Source organism: Triticum dicoccoides, chromosome 7A (genome assembly GCF_002162155.2).
Source record: "Triticum dicoccoides isolate Atlit2015 ecotype Zavitan chromosome 7A, WEW_v2.0, whole genome shotgun sequence".
NCBI lineage: Eukaryota > Viridiplantae > Streptophyta > Magnoliopsida > Poales > Poaceae > Triticum > Triticum dicoccoides.
In genome coordinates, this window is record NC_041392.1 from 699,474,488 (window position 1) to 699,488,773 (window position 14,286).

General features: G+C 44.0%; 1 pseudogene; it reads right to left on the reverse strand.

Annotated features, from left to right (window-relative positions):
• On the reverse strand, positions 1–7,688 carry LOC119330060 (annotated as a pseudogene).
• Positions 7,689–14,286: the final 6,598 nt, after the last annotated feature.

Here is a 14,286-nt window from a genome sequence, read left to right on the forward strand (position 1 = left end):
AAGAAACAAAGCTATCCTGCGGCCTGCTCCATGGAAATAAACAGCTCATGAAACAAAGCATTATAAATGAGTTTACAAAACCAGATGAATACATAGACCGGAGCTCCGCGGTCCTGACTCCTGAGATGTGATGAGATATACTCCTTTTTTTTTTCTGTCTGTTGCTGCATTATCAGTTTTTTCTCTTCTGGTTTTGCTTGACAGTTTCAGCACACAATGCAGAACTGGGACTGTGGCCTTTTTGCTATAAAAACCCGGGTGAATAAGTAATGGGGAGTGAGCTGTGTTGTCTTCCATTCCTTGGGCGCCCAATTCAGCGTGGTGTTATTGGTCATGTCACCTGAAGCACCATGAAGCAACTGACCAGGGTTCAGTGATCCTGATTCCTGAGACAGCACAGTTTTTAACTCCTTGGACGCCAGAATTTTGCACAGGCAGGGCGAAGATGCACGCTATCTGGAAGACAATATCCACATTAACAATTATAGAAAGTCAAAGCAGTAACACAGTAATTATGGAAAAGTCTGTGGATGTCAGAACTGACGGGGAATATATAGCAGGGGTTCCTCTCCTCGGGCAGAAGAACCATGAAGTTTAATTCCTTTCTGAATTATACAACAGTAATTATTGACAAGTCATGTGGATGTCATCTGTATATTATTATGGCAAGATGAAAATTGCCTGCAAGTTGAAGAGAAAATTTTCAAGTTAAGTAAGCAGTACAAACAGAGAAGAGTACTAATAAAAAGTTGTATTCGGTCATTCCAAGCCATGAAAGGTATGTCCCTTTACTTGGTTCTTGGATGCAAGTTCAGTTTCTAAAAGTTCTGAAGATTAGCTAGAACAAACACTGTGTATTATATGTTTCTGCCCTTGAAAACCTTAATACTCCCCCCTTTCTGGTTTATATAGGTCCTGCGTGTATCCAAGGTCGTCAATTTTATCAATGTAATGTGAATTGAATTGTATATCACAAAAGTTATACCATTAGAAAATATAACATTTGAAGTTTCTAATGGTATAATTTTTGTGGTATATAACTCATATTACGTTGCTCAAATTGTCGATCTAGAGATACGTGTAGACCTTATAAACTGAAAGGAGGTAAGTAGTAAAAGGAGAAAAAAAAGTGTTAATGCTATAATCCATTTTGATTTGGGCACAGTGGGCTTGCAACACTTTGAAAAAAAAAGGCTCCTAGCCGCTTACCTCCTCTGCAGCACCTGGGACCAACAAGACAACCTCCAACACTAGTTGCACGGCCAGAGCGAACAAGTATGGAGTATATAGGGTAGAGCACCATGTATGTCTGACACCGGAGCAAAGATGGAGAGGTGTGCGGCGACGATGGCCTCAGAGGAGGAAGATGAGGAACCAGGGTCGTCGGTGCACACCTCCACCTCATCGCGCCCTGACCAAAGGGCAGAGTGAGTCCATAATTTCCACCCTGTTCCTCTCCTACACTTGGCCAAGTGTTTCCCAGCTCTGCACAATTTTGTAGTACAACAGAACAGCACGTTGCTCCACAGTTTTTAACTCCTTGGACGCCAGAATTCGACTCTGGGGATGTGACGAATCTTGTGGGCATTCTCCCCTTCGCACCTGGCAACTAGACTTGGACATGCAACAATTTTGAGTACCTTCAAAGCAGAGAGATTCCGTATGCTTTCAGGCAAATATGTCAGGTTGGGAGAAAGGCCGATGATAAGTTCTTCTAGGCAAGTCAACTGTCCCAACCATTCCGGTAACATCTCCAGGCCATTGCACCCTAACAACGTCAGATCCGTAAGAGCGATGAGGTCCTTCATGCTTTCAGGCAAAGATGTTAGTTTGGGGCAATCGTCGATTAAAATTTCTTCTAGAGAACTTAACTGTCCCAACCATTCCGGCAGCATCTCCAGGCCTTTGCACATTTTTAACTTCAGTTTTTTAAGAGCGGCAAGGTTCTTCATGCTTTCAGGCAAAGATGTCACATTGCAACAATCTCGGATGTCAAAGACTTGTAGCGAACCCAGGTGGCCTAACCATGTCGGGAGTGTCTCCAGGTCCTTCAACGACCATAAATGTAGTCCAGTGAGAGAGGTGAAGCATAGGATGACCTCTGACAAAGTCCGGAAACCACTGACGGAGTCTAAATGAAATATCTCAAGTGAAGGAAAGTATTGAAGTCTATCCCACTTGTCTTCAGTGAAACTACAATGCTTTAGAATCACCTTAGAAGGGCGAACGGAAGACGAGAGTTTTCCAAATCCCCGTTCTGGCAAAACTGTCTCGCTGTTGCTCAAAGCCCAAATCATACTTCTTGGGGGATATGGTAGAAACTTCAACCTTGGGCAGTCCAGTACCTCCAAAAGATGCAAATTAGGGATAAGAAACTCTTCGTTTTCTGTACTTGACTCCGTTGTCCACCATTCCACCAAATTCTCCATCGACACCAATATCAGCACTCTTAGTTTCATACAAGTTCTGCCATCTCCGTAGAATTCCTTACCGACTTTCCTAATGTTGGGAATGTTCCTCACACACAGCCTTCTTAAATTTGGCAGTGCCCCGAATGGAGGAAGACAATCACATGCTTCCAAACCATGAAGGGTCAGTTCACTGAGAAAAGGGAGGTAGGACGAGATGTGCAACATCCAGTCAGGGAAATCCTTGCTCCTATACCCAAGTAACCAAAAGTTTTCAAGAGTCCGAGGAGGTATGAGCCTGTCCAGCACAGATTCAGCTCCTTCACTTTCCCACTGAAGTTTTAGTGCTCGAATATCTGATTTATCACGCAGTTTGACTCTGTCTGCATCTTCTGGACGCTTGACATTCTGAAGGCCTCTAAGTAACAGATCTGAACAAGTCAATCCTGCAAGATCCACTATACTGCTGCATCCTCTACTCTCTATCTCATGTACCTGATGCACTATTGTGCCCACAAGATTTAGACGCTTTCGAATGGCTAGAACCTTTTCAAGCAAATTAGAAGTTGCACTGTCAACCACCAACTGGGTGAGACTAGTCATGTCGCCAATGCTATCAGGGCAGTTATACATTTTTGGAAGGCCATTCATGTGCAGTATTTGAAGCTTAAGGTCACCAAATGAGGAGGGGAGCTCACTGAGCCCTAGACAGTATGACAAATAGAGACACCTCAACTTAAACAACTTGCATAGCGACTCAGGCAATTGTTGGATCTTAGGACAATTTGTTAGGTTCAAATATTGAAGCTCATAGAGGTGATCAAAACATTCAGGGAGTTCTTCAAGGTTATGACAATCTGAAAGATCTAGGTATTTCAAGTGATTAAGTTGGCAGAATGATCCTGGCAGCATTGAAACCTTGTAGCAACCAGAGAGGTTCAGGAACTCAAGTTTCTGAATGTGGCCGAAATCAGTTGGCAGGTTTTCTAGCTCATGGCAACTTGATAGGTTCAGATGTTCTAAGCATGGAAAGCTAACATTGTCAGGTAGTTTGGTGAGCTTTGAACAACTCGACAAGTTTAAGAATGAGAGTTTAAGAAGGCTACCAAATTCATCAGGGAGCTTTTGAAGACCACAACAGCCTGACATATCTAGGTGATGCAAGCATTTAAGCTTGCAAATTGATTCAGGCAATTCTTGCAGTGTACAACACCCGGATAGATTGAGAAAAAAGAGTTGAGAGAGTTCTCCTAGCGGTGCAGGTAGCTTACTGAGGCTGCTACTGAAAGATAGGTCCAAATAGCAAAGTTTGTTGAGGCGACAAATACTGTCAGGCAAGGTTTGAAGCAAGGAATTGGACAGAATAAGAGTTTCCATGTTTTGAAGTGCATGAAAATGCTTAGGAAGTGATTTTATTGGCAAGCCTGTGGCATCAATATACCTAATTAGCTTCAATTGATTAATTGAAGATGGCAGCACCACACTCCTTGGAGCAGATTGGCCTTTAGCTGAATGCCCACTTAGGTCCAAGACACGTAAGTACTTGGATCGAGAAAATGCCTTTTTCGGGAGTTGCAGTACCCCCAAATCCCTGAAGTGGAGGGACCTAAGCTTGCGTGGAATATATTTGAAAACCTTGGGATCATTCTTAAAGTTGGTTAACTGTGCATGTCGGCAGTAACGAGCTTTGTTCCAGCTGGTGCTTTTGGTAGCATCCAGATCAATAAATTCATCAGCAGCAATTATTGATGCAAGATCATGAACCAAATCATGCATGACGAGATCTGGAGGAGCTTTGAGATGCAATGGACTTGGACTGACCTGCAGAGGTAACTACTATCAATATAGTATTGCAAATGGAAATGTAGAACCCCTTGAGAATAGGAAATGTTAAAATGGAGTTAAGAGTTGCAATTTCCTCAAAATCTGTGGAGCCCTTATACAGAATAATTTTCCTACACACAATTATTTTTACTAGAAACCATGGATTTTCATAAATTGTTTTTATGGCATTAAAATTTGGATAAGAACAGAGCACGTAAAGCTAATAAAGCATATGTTATATACAAAGAATATTCATACATATTTCTCTAGATATGTTTTATGATATTTTTTATTTCTTTGTATGTCAAGTTTGATATGTTTACTAACTAGTTCAACAAGTTTCAACTAATTTGAAATTATACGTAACTTGCTTACTAACTATAAATTATGAAGATGAGTGACTATTGAAGGGTGATTATTAAAGGAACCACCCCCTGCCGCTCACTAGGGGAAGTCCACACATGCACCGACTTCCCACCGCCGTTATCACCAACGGCGCCTCCACTACAGTCATGCTGCCCCCCCTGACATGTGGGCCCGCCATTGAAACACTCAAGGCCTAAACCAATATCCCTTCCCCGAAGCTCAGCCTCCATGTTACCTCAACCCCTCCCAAAAGCCGGCCGCCAACCACCTACAACTCTCTCCTCCCCTATTCTCCACGCGACCACGCCACGACTCAATGTCGTCACCTCCACCAGTACCTCCACTCACCACTTCGACAGCTGCCGCTAGCCCAACACTGGGATGGTGCTCCAACAACCCCACGCCCCACCTCTAGCAAATGATATCTTGTGGTTTGATACTCTACCAAGCGAAGTTAGAGTTCAAAAGCCTATTTTCTAAATTTATTGAACTAATATACATGTAGGGTGTTGTACGGAGAGAAATGTATCTTCCTTTCCTAAGTAAGTGCCGGGTCGCAAAAGGAATGCCACAAATTCTTAAGAGCAAAGGATAGCACCATGCACATAATATGGTGGACTCTAACTAGGATTAAATCATCAATATGTCATATTAGTATAGGGATCCATAGCAAGAATATAAAAAAACATATATGACATATCCGATTCAAAATCAATAAAAAATAAATTATTTAGATTAATAGATTGAATAAAAATTAGATTTTAATTTTGTGGCATATAATCTAGATATTAGATCCAGGAAGCAAAGGACAAGAATCTAAAACTAAAAGAATATATAAACCTGACATGAGTCAAAAACAGGAAGTACAAAACTGAACTTATCAGTGCTAATAACAAATTAAAATTTAGAGATGGATATACTAAGTCACCAACATAAATTAAAAATCAGAGTGTAGGACCTAATCTAGAACCATAACAGAGTATAATTTATGAAAGCTTGTCCATAACAGAGTATAAAGAAACAAAAAACATAGTAGTAAAAATGAACCAGCCATATAAGAGAAATTATGTCTATAGGTACTAACCGAAGCGGATCCTGGAATCCGAAGAAAGGACATCCCTAGAAGGTAGTTGATACACCTTTGGCCATCGTAGCCTGGACAAATGTATCCAAGTGCATTCCATTGCTGGATTAGACGATTTCTGTCCATGACAAAGCCCTTGGGGAAGGCTGCCAAGTACGTGAAACACATTTTGAATTCTAGCTTCATGTAGTAATAGCTCAGCATTAGCCTCTCTAATGTTTCTTTCTGATGTCCTTCTCTCAAACCCAAATCAACCTTGGTGTCTCTTATATCTTCCCATGCCCCCGCGGTCTTTATGTCCGACATTACTTGCCCAAGAGCATTTGCCACGAGCGGTAAACCCCCACACTTTGCTGCAATCTGCTTTCCAATTTCTTCCAAGCCACTGTGGTCATCATCAGGCCCAAATGCCCTTCGTTTTATTAATTCCCAACAGTCACCAGGTTCTAAAACACCCAAATCGATTATGTCAGACTCAGGAACTGGGACAATTTTCCTCTCATTTGTAAGAAAACCAGTGCGCAATTGTTGCACTACCCGCAGGTTTCGTGTAGTTACTATAATACGACTACCCTTGTGGCCATGCTGTAACATCTCCTTCAACCTTTCAAGATTATCTCCATCTTCTTCCCAGAGATCATCCAGAACAATCAAGTATCTTCTAGTAGAAAGTTCTTTTTTCAGATGAAATTGCAAATCGCAGTTGTCAAGGTTAATAGTGCTATTCATAATGCTTCTCAGGATTGCACTCCCAATTTTGTGCAAATCAAACTGCTTGGACACATTAACCCAGATCGAGATGTCGAAGACACCGACCCTCTTGTCTGCAAAAACCGATTCAGCCAATGTCGTCTTGCCTATGCCGCCAAGGCCAACAACTGGGATGATGGAGATATCCTTGTTAGCTTCTTCACTTGTGAGTAGCAGGCTGATTATCTTTTCCTTCTCGACACCCCTCCCCACCATTCCAGTTTTCATGCCATGACCATTCCAGTTGGCTGCGAAAGTTTCATTGTTTCTGTTCCCTTCTCCCCTTGATTCTAGAGGCACAAGACTGAGCCTCCTCCTGCCCTCCTTCTCAATTTCGTCTATTTTCTTGGTCACTTTCTTCATCTTGTGGGGCATGGTTATTCGCTGCAGGAATTGATTGTTCCTGGAAAAACACAAATTGACCTGCAAAAACAAAAGGTGAAGTCAACTTCAGTCCCCTGCACGTTTAATTAGTTACTCAAAAATAGACAAAATCAAAGAGATCACTATCTTACTTTCTACTATAGATTAGATAAAGAAGAATCAAACATCTTAATGAATTCCTTCGGTTTGCTCTCTTTTTTTAGAAGATTCAGGTTTTTTTTTGGAAGATTCAGATTCCTTCACCCAGGCAGAGCCAACTAACTGTACGAGAGAGACAGATGTGCCAGTACAAAAGCAGAAAAATACGGATTAATTAGCCTCCGGAGGCCTCTAGACCCGCCACCCGGAACCACCCATCCCTCGCCGCCAGCACCAGGATCGGCGAGATGGTGCTGGGATCGAGGATCTACCAGAACGCCGCCGCAGCAGGGAGATGGAAAGAAAAATTGTATGGTGTGTGGAGAGGAGAAGAGGGGGAAAGCAGAGGAGCTACCTTGGATTGGGTCTTGCTGATGAGCTCATTGGCGTCCAGCTCGTCCAGCACATCCTCGACGTCGTAGGCGACGCGCTTAAACTTGGTAAGCCACCGCTGGAACACCCTTCCGCCCTCGCCTCCTCGGCGCGACCTCTCGTCGGCGTCGCCCAGCACGGCCTCCAGATCTTTCATCTTCTCCGCCATCTCTAGCACGTCCTCCCGGTACCTCCACTGCAGAGTGATCTCCGCCGCGGCGTATTCGCCTCCGGCAAACAGCTTGCCGACGATCTGTTTCGCCACGGCGCCCGCAATCACACCCCCGAGCCCGCTCATCGCCATGGCTCCCTCCCCAGCCAACCCAAGCTACTGCTCTCCTCCCTCTGAACCCACGAGAAGAGAATGGAGTTCTGCTGCTGCTGCTGCTGCTGCTGCTGTGTGTGCAGTGTAGAGACAAATGGTGAAAAGGGCCTGTCTTTAGTTTTCTATATCTTTCCGGGTGTTTGTATCACTGGAAATTTACTAATAGATCTGGGGCTTTTTGCAAAAACAAACGACTGACCTTTTCATTTCACAAGCATAACCATGGACTGAGCGTCCTCCTTTTCTTCACAAGCACAAACATAGTTGCCAACTTATTGTATGGGGCATCACCACTTTAATTATTCAACCAAAAACATAAGTTGGGATACATGCAATATCTGAGCAGGTGGCGCCTCACATCAAGTGATAAACTGGCCTTAGCTAAATTATAAGCTTTCCTATTAGCTTCTCTAGGTTCAAACTTCACATGACCTAATTCAAACCTACCAATCCAGTATTTGAATGTCGTTTATGATTATTGAACTTGGACCTCCGTACTCTGCCTCCAGATGATTCACCGTTGATTTACAATCTGTCGCCACCTGAATCTTCTGAATATGTAAACCCAGAGCCAGCACAAGAGAACGACCATGGTTTCTAGTACTTCCGACTCGATAATTCCCCGCACAGCAGCGGACGTGGCATCCCGTGCTTTGCAAATAGTTTCTCAAGACCAACCCTCATTTATGAAAGTCAAACTAAGAGCATCTACAATCATACGTCTCAAACCGGTATCAAACTCCCGACAAACCAATCATTGACCAGTTAAAAAAAGCAAGTTGAACTCCTCAAATCGGGCACAAATGCCCAGGTTGTCCGACACCCCTCATATACAGCCTAAATCTATGACGGATATGGACGTGTCCGCCACATCAAGTCGGCCCATGCTAGCTCACCATGACCCTTCTTCGTCCCTACTAAAAACCTCACCTGGAGAGCAAACAGCTCCACTGCGTTGTCGCTCCGTTCTCCACCAATTTGTTCCCCTCCCCATCTCCGTCCACCATGTCCAGCACCGGCAGTCACTTTGGCGAATACGGCGGCGAGTGTGTAACGCCCCGGTCATAGCCACCGGTTTTTGGCCGTCACGCCTGGCGGGATCTAGACTGGCCTCACAGATCAACATTAGTCTTTCCTACACACTTTGTCCTCTCGTGCGCACCCGGGGTTGGTATCATGGATTAGGGTGTGCTAGCCATGTCGGCCCGCTGGTCATGGGCCAGGCGAGGACCCACCGAAGATTGATGAATGGGCCACGCAGACCCTGGCCTTCGGCGTAATCAAGATGAAAAATCATGGAGGCTTGGCGTACACTTCAAGCGTATTTGAAAGATCACCATGTTTATCCCTAGATTGAAACAAACCATGTGGAAACCCTAGATACCCCAGTGCCTATATAAGCCCTGGGGTTTAGTCCGTAGAGGCACGCATATGCACTTTTATAGCTTAGAACATCTTCATACGTTCTCAAGGTAGATCATCATGTAACTTGCACCCCATCACAATCAATATATAATAAGTAGGACGTAGGGTTTACCTCATCAAGAAGGCTCGAATCTAGGTAAAACATAGTGTCCCTACTTCTCTTGTTACCATCTGACTCAGATCACCAAGCTTAGGACCCCCTACCCGAGATTTTCCGGTTTTAGCATTGACATTGGTGGCCCATGCAGGTCCCATCGTATGATCACGTGGGCGAAGTTTCACCTGATCATCAAATCCGTTCCGACATCTCACCCAAGCCGGCCACTCACGGCTTTGGGTTAACTGAGCACCCGAGTGACGAGTGATATTTTTCCACTCATTTCAACATTGTTTAAACTGAGATATTTCATTCAAAGAGAGATATTTGAAGGAAATATGCCCTAGAGGCAATAATAAAGTTGTTGTTTATATTTCCTTATATCATGATAAATGTTTATTATTCATGCTAGAATTGTATTAACCGGAAGCTTAATACATGTGTGAATACATAGACAAACAGAATGTCAATAGTATGCCTCTACTTGACTAGCTTGTTGAATCAATGATGGTTATGTTTCCTAACCATAGACATGAGTTGTCACTTGATTAACGAGATCACATCATTAGAGAATGATGTGATTGACTTGACCCATCTGTTAGCTTAGCACGATGATCATTTAGTTTGTTGCTATTGCTTTCTTCATAACTTATACATGTTCCTATGACTATGAGATCATGCAACTCCCGAATACCGGAGGAACACTTTGTGTGCTACCAAACGTCACAACGTAACTGGGTGATTATAAAGGTGTTCTACAAGTGTCTCCGATGGTGTTTGTTGAGTTGGCATAGATCGAGATTAGGATTTGTCACTCCGATTGTCGGAGAGGTATCTCTGGGCCCTCACGGTAATGCACATCAATATAAGCCTTGCAAGCAATGTTACTAATGAGTTAGTTGCGGGACGATGCATTACGGAACGAGTAAAGAGACTTGCCGGTAACGAGATTGAACTAGGTATTGAGATACCGACGATCGAATCTCGGGCAAGTAACATACTGATGACAAAGGGAACAATGTATATCGTTATGCAGTTTGACCGATAAAGATCTTCGTAGAATATGTGGGAACCAATATGAACATCCATGTTCCCTATTGGTTATTGATTGGAGACGTGTCTCGGTCATGTCTACATAGTTCTCGAACCCATAGGGTCCGCACGCTTAACGTTCGGTGACGATCGGTATTATGAGTTTATGTGTTTTTGATGTACTGTAGGTAGTTCGGAGTCCCAGATGTGATCACGGACATGAAGAGGAGTCTCGAAATGGTCGAGACATAAAGATTGATATACTGGATGACTATATTCGGACGTCGGCTGAGTTCCGGGGGTCACCGGATAATTATTAGAGTGCCGGGGGGTTATCGGAACCCCCGGGGGAACTAATGGGCCAACATGGGACTTGTGTGTGAGAGAGGAGAGGCCAAGGAGGGGGGCGGCGCCCCCTCTTTCCCTCCCTCTCTCCCTCCTCCTTCCTCCCCCCTCCCTCCTCGCGCCCCAAGGCCGGCCGGCCTCCCCCTTGCTCCTTTATATACGGGGGCAGGGGCACCCTAGGACACACAAGTTGATTGTTTCCGGCCGTGTGCGGTGCCCCCTCCACCATAATCCACCTCGGTCATATCATAGCGGTGCTTAGGCGAAGCCCTGTTTCGTTAGCATCGTCATCACCGTCATCACGTCGTCGTGCTGACGAAGCTCTCCCTTGACACTCTGCTGGATCATGAGTTCGTGGGACGTCACCGAGCCGAACGTGTGCAGATCGCGGAGGTGCCGTACTTTCGGTACTAGGATCAGTCGATCATGAAGACGTACGACTACACCAACCGCGTTGTCATAACACTTCCTCTTACGGTCTACGAGGGTGCGTAGACAACACTCTCCCCTCTCGTTGCTATGCATCACCATGATCTTGCGTGTGCGTAGGATTTTTTTTTGAAATTACTGCATTCCCCAATAGTGGCATCTGAGCCAGGTTTATGCATAGATGTTATATGCATGAGTAGAACACAAAGGATTTGTGGGAGTGGGTATATACATATTGCTTGTCGTCACTAGTTGATTCTTGATTCGGCGGTATTGTTGGATGAAGCGGCCCAGGCCGACATTACACGCACGCTTACGCGAGACTGGTTCTACCGACGTGCTTCGCACACAGGTGGCTGGTGGGTGTCAGTTTCTCCAACTTTAATTGAATCGGATTCAATGAAGGGTTCTTTCTGAAGATCAAAAAGCAATCACTATACTGCGTTGTGGTTTTTGATGCGTAGGTAAGAACGGTTCTTGCTCAGTCCATAGCAGCCACGTAAAACTTGCAACAACAAAGTAGAGGACATCTAACTTGTTTTTGCAGGGCATGTTGTGACGTGATATGAAGACAAGATGCTAAATTTTATTGCATGAGATGATCATGTTTTGTAACACAGTTATCGACAATGGGTAGGAGCCATATGATTGTCGCTTTACTGTATGAAATGCAATCGCCATGTAATTGCTTTACTTTATCACTATGTGGTAGCGATAGTCGTAGAAGCAATAGTTGGCGAGACGACAATGATGCTTCGCTGGAGATCAAGGTGTCAAGCCGGTGACGATGGTGATCATGACGGTGCTTTAGAGATGGATATCAAAGGCACAAGATGATGATGGCCATATCATATCACTTATATTGATTGCATGTCATGTTTATCCTTTATGCATCTTATTTTGCTTAGTTCGGCGGTAGCATTATAAGATGATCTCTCACTAAATTTCAAGCTATAAGTGTTCTCCGTGAGTATGCACCATTGCTACAGTTCATCGTGCCGAGACACCACGTGATGATCGGGTGTGATAAGCTCTACGTTCACATACAACGGGTGCAAGCCAGTTTTGCACACGCAGAATACTTGGGTTAAACTTGACGAGCCTAGCATATGCAGATATGGCCTCGGAACACTGAGACCGAAAGGTCAAACGTGAATCATATAGTAGATATGATCAACATAGTGATGTTCACCATTGAAAACTACTCCATCTCACGTGATGATCGGACATGGTTTAGTTGATATGGATCACATGATCACTTAGATGATTAGAGAGATGTCTATCTAAGTGGGAGTTCTTAACTAATTTGATTAATTGAACTTTAATTTATCATGAACTTAGTGCCTGATAGTATTTTGCATGTCTATGTTGTTGTAGATAGATGGCATGTGTTGTTGTTCCATTGAATTTTAATGCGTTCCTAGAGAAAGCTAAGTTGAAAGATGATGGTAGCAACTACACGGACTGGGTCCATGACTTGAGGATTATCCTCATTGCTGCACAGAAGAATTACGTCCTGGAAGCACCTCTAGGTGACAAACCCGCTGCAGGAGCAACACCAGATGTTATGAACACATGGCAGAGCAAAGCTGATGACTACTCGATCGTTCAGTGTGCCATGCTTTACGGCTTAGAACCGGGACTTCAACGACATTTTGAACGTCATGGAGCATATGAGATGTTCTAGGAGTTGAAGTTAATATTTCAAGCAAATGCCTGAAGTGAGAGATATGAAGTCTTCAATAAGTTCTACAGCTGTAAGATGGAGGAGAATGGTGTCAATGAACATATACTCAGAATGTCTGGGTACCACAACCACTTGACTCAACTGGGAGTTAATCTTCCTGATGATAGTGTCATTGACAGAGTTCTTCAATCATTGCCACCAAGCTACAAGAGCTTCGTGATGAACTATAATATGCAAGGGGTGGATAAGACGATTCCTAAGCTCTTCACAATGTTAAAGGCTACAGAGGTAGAAATCAAGAAGAAGCATCAAGTATTGATGGTCAACAAGACCACCAGTTTCAAGAAAAGGGGAAAAGGGAAGAAGGGGAACTTCAAGAAGAACAGCAAGCCAGTTGCTGCTCAAGTGAAGAAACCCAAGTCTGGACCTAAGCCTGAAATTGAGTGCTTCTACTACAAAGGGACTGGTCACTGGAAATGGAACTGCCCCAAGTATTTGGTGGAGAAGAAGGATGGCAAAGTAAAAGGTATATTTGATATACATGTTATTGATGTGTACCTTACTAATGCTCGCAGTAGTGCCTGGGTATTTGATACTGGTTCAGTTGCTAACATTTGCAACTCAAAACAGGGGCTACAGATTAAGCGACGATTGGCTAAGGACGAGGTGACGATGCATGTGGGAAATGGTTCCAAAGTCGATGTGATCGCCGTCGCCACGCTATCTCTACATCTACCTTCGGGATTAGTTTTAGACCTAAATAATTGTTATTTGGTGCCAGCGTTGAGCATGAACATTATATATGGATCTTTTTTGATGCGAGACGGTTATTCATTTAAATCAGAGAATAATGGTTGTTCTATTTATATGAGGAATATCTTTTATGGTCATGCACCCTTGATGAGTGGTCTATTTTATCTTGATAGTAGTGATACACATGTTCATAGTATTGAAGCCAAAAGATGCAGAGTTGATAATGATAGTGCAAATTATTTGTGGCACTGCCGTCTAGGTCATATTGGTGTAAAGCGCATGAAGAAACTCCATTCTGATGGACTTCTGGAATCACTTGATTATGAATCACTTGCACTACAAAAAAAGACACATCCGTGACATTTTGGGCCGAACAATTTTTTTTCCTGTCATACTTATGACACTTCTATGACGATAATTATGACAAAACCCAGTATCATCATAGATGTGGTGGGCTCCTACTTCTATGACAAAAAATCATGACAGAAAATGGGCTTTTCGTCCTGGGCGGGCCGGAGACGCAGCTGTATGACATTCTTTGGGCCGTCCATGACGGAAAAAATAGTGGTAGAAGCGAGGGTGAGGAAAATAACGGGGTGTTCCCGGTTACGATGGGTGGTCGGGATCGAGCGATGCACAGAGGTTTGCGCGTTTCTCTCGTACACGCACGCGCATGGGTGCGAGGCGTTGGGCTCTAACTGAACCTGAGCGAGGCGTTCGCCTATTGAACCGGAGCGATTGCACCTGCAGGCTACGCATTACTGAACCCGAGCGATTGATCGATGGATGTTAACTGAACCCAATCGAGCGATTTCTTCGCTACTGCTGCTAACTGAAGCCGATCAATGCTGCCTCTGGATGAACAGT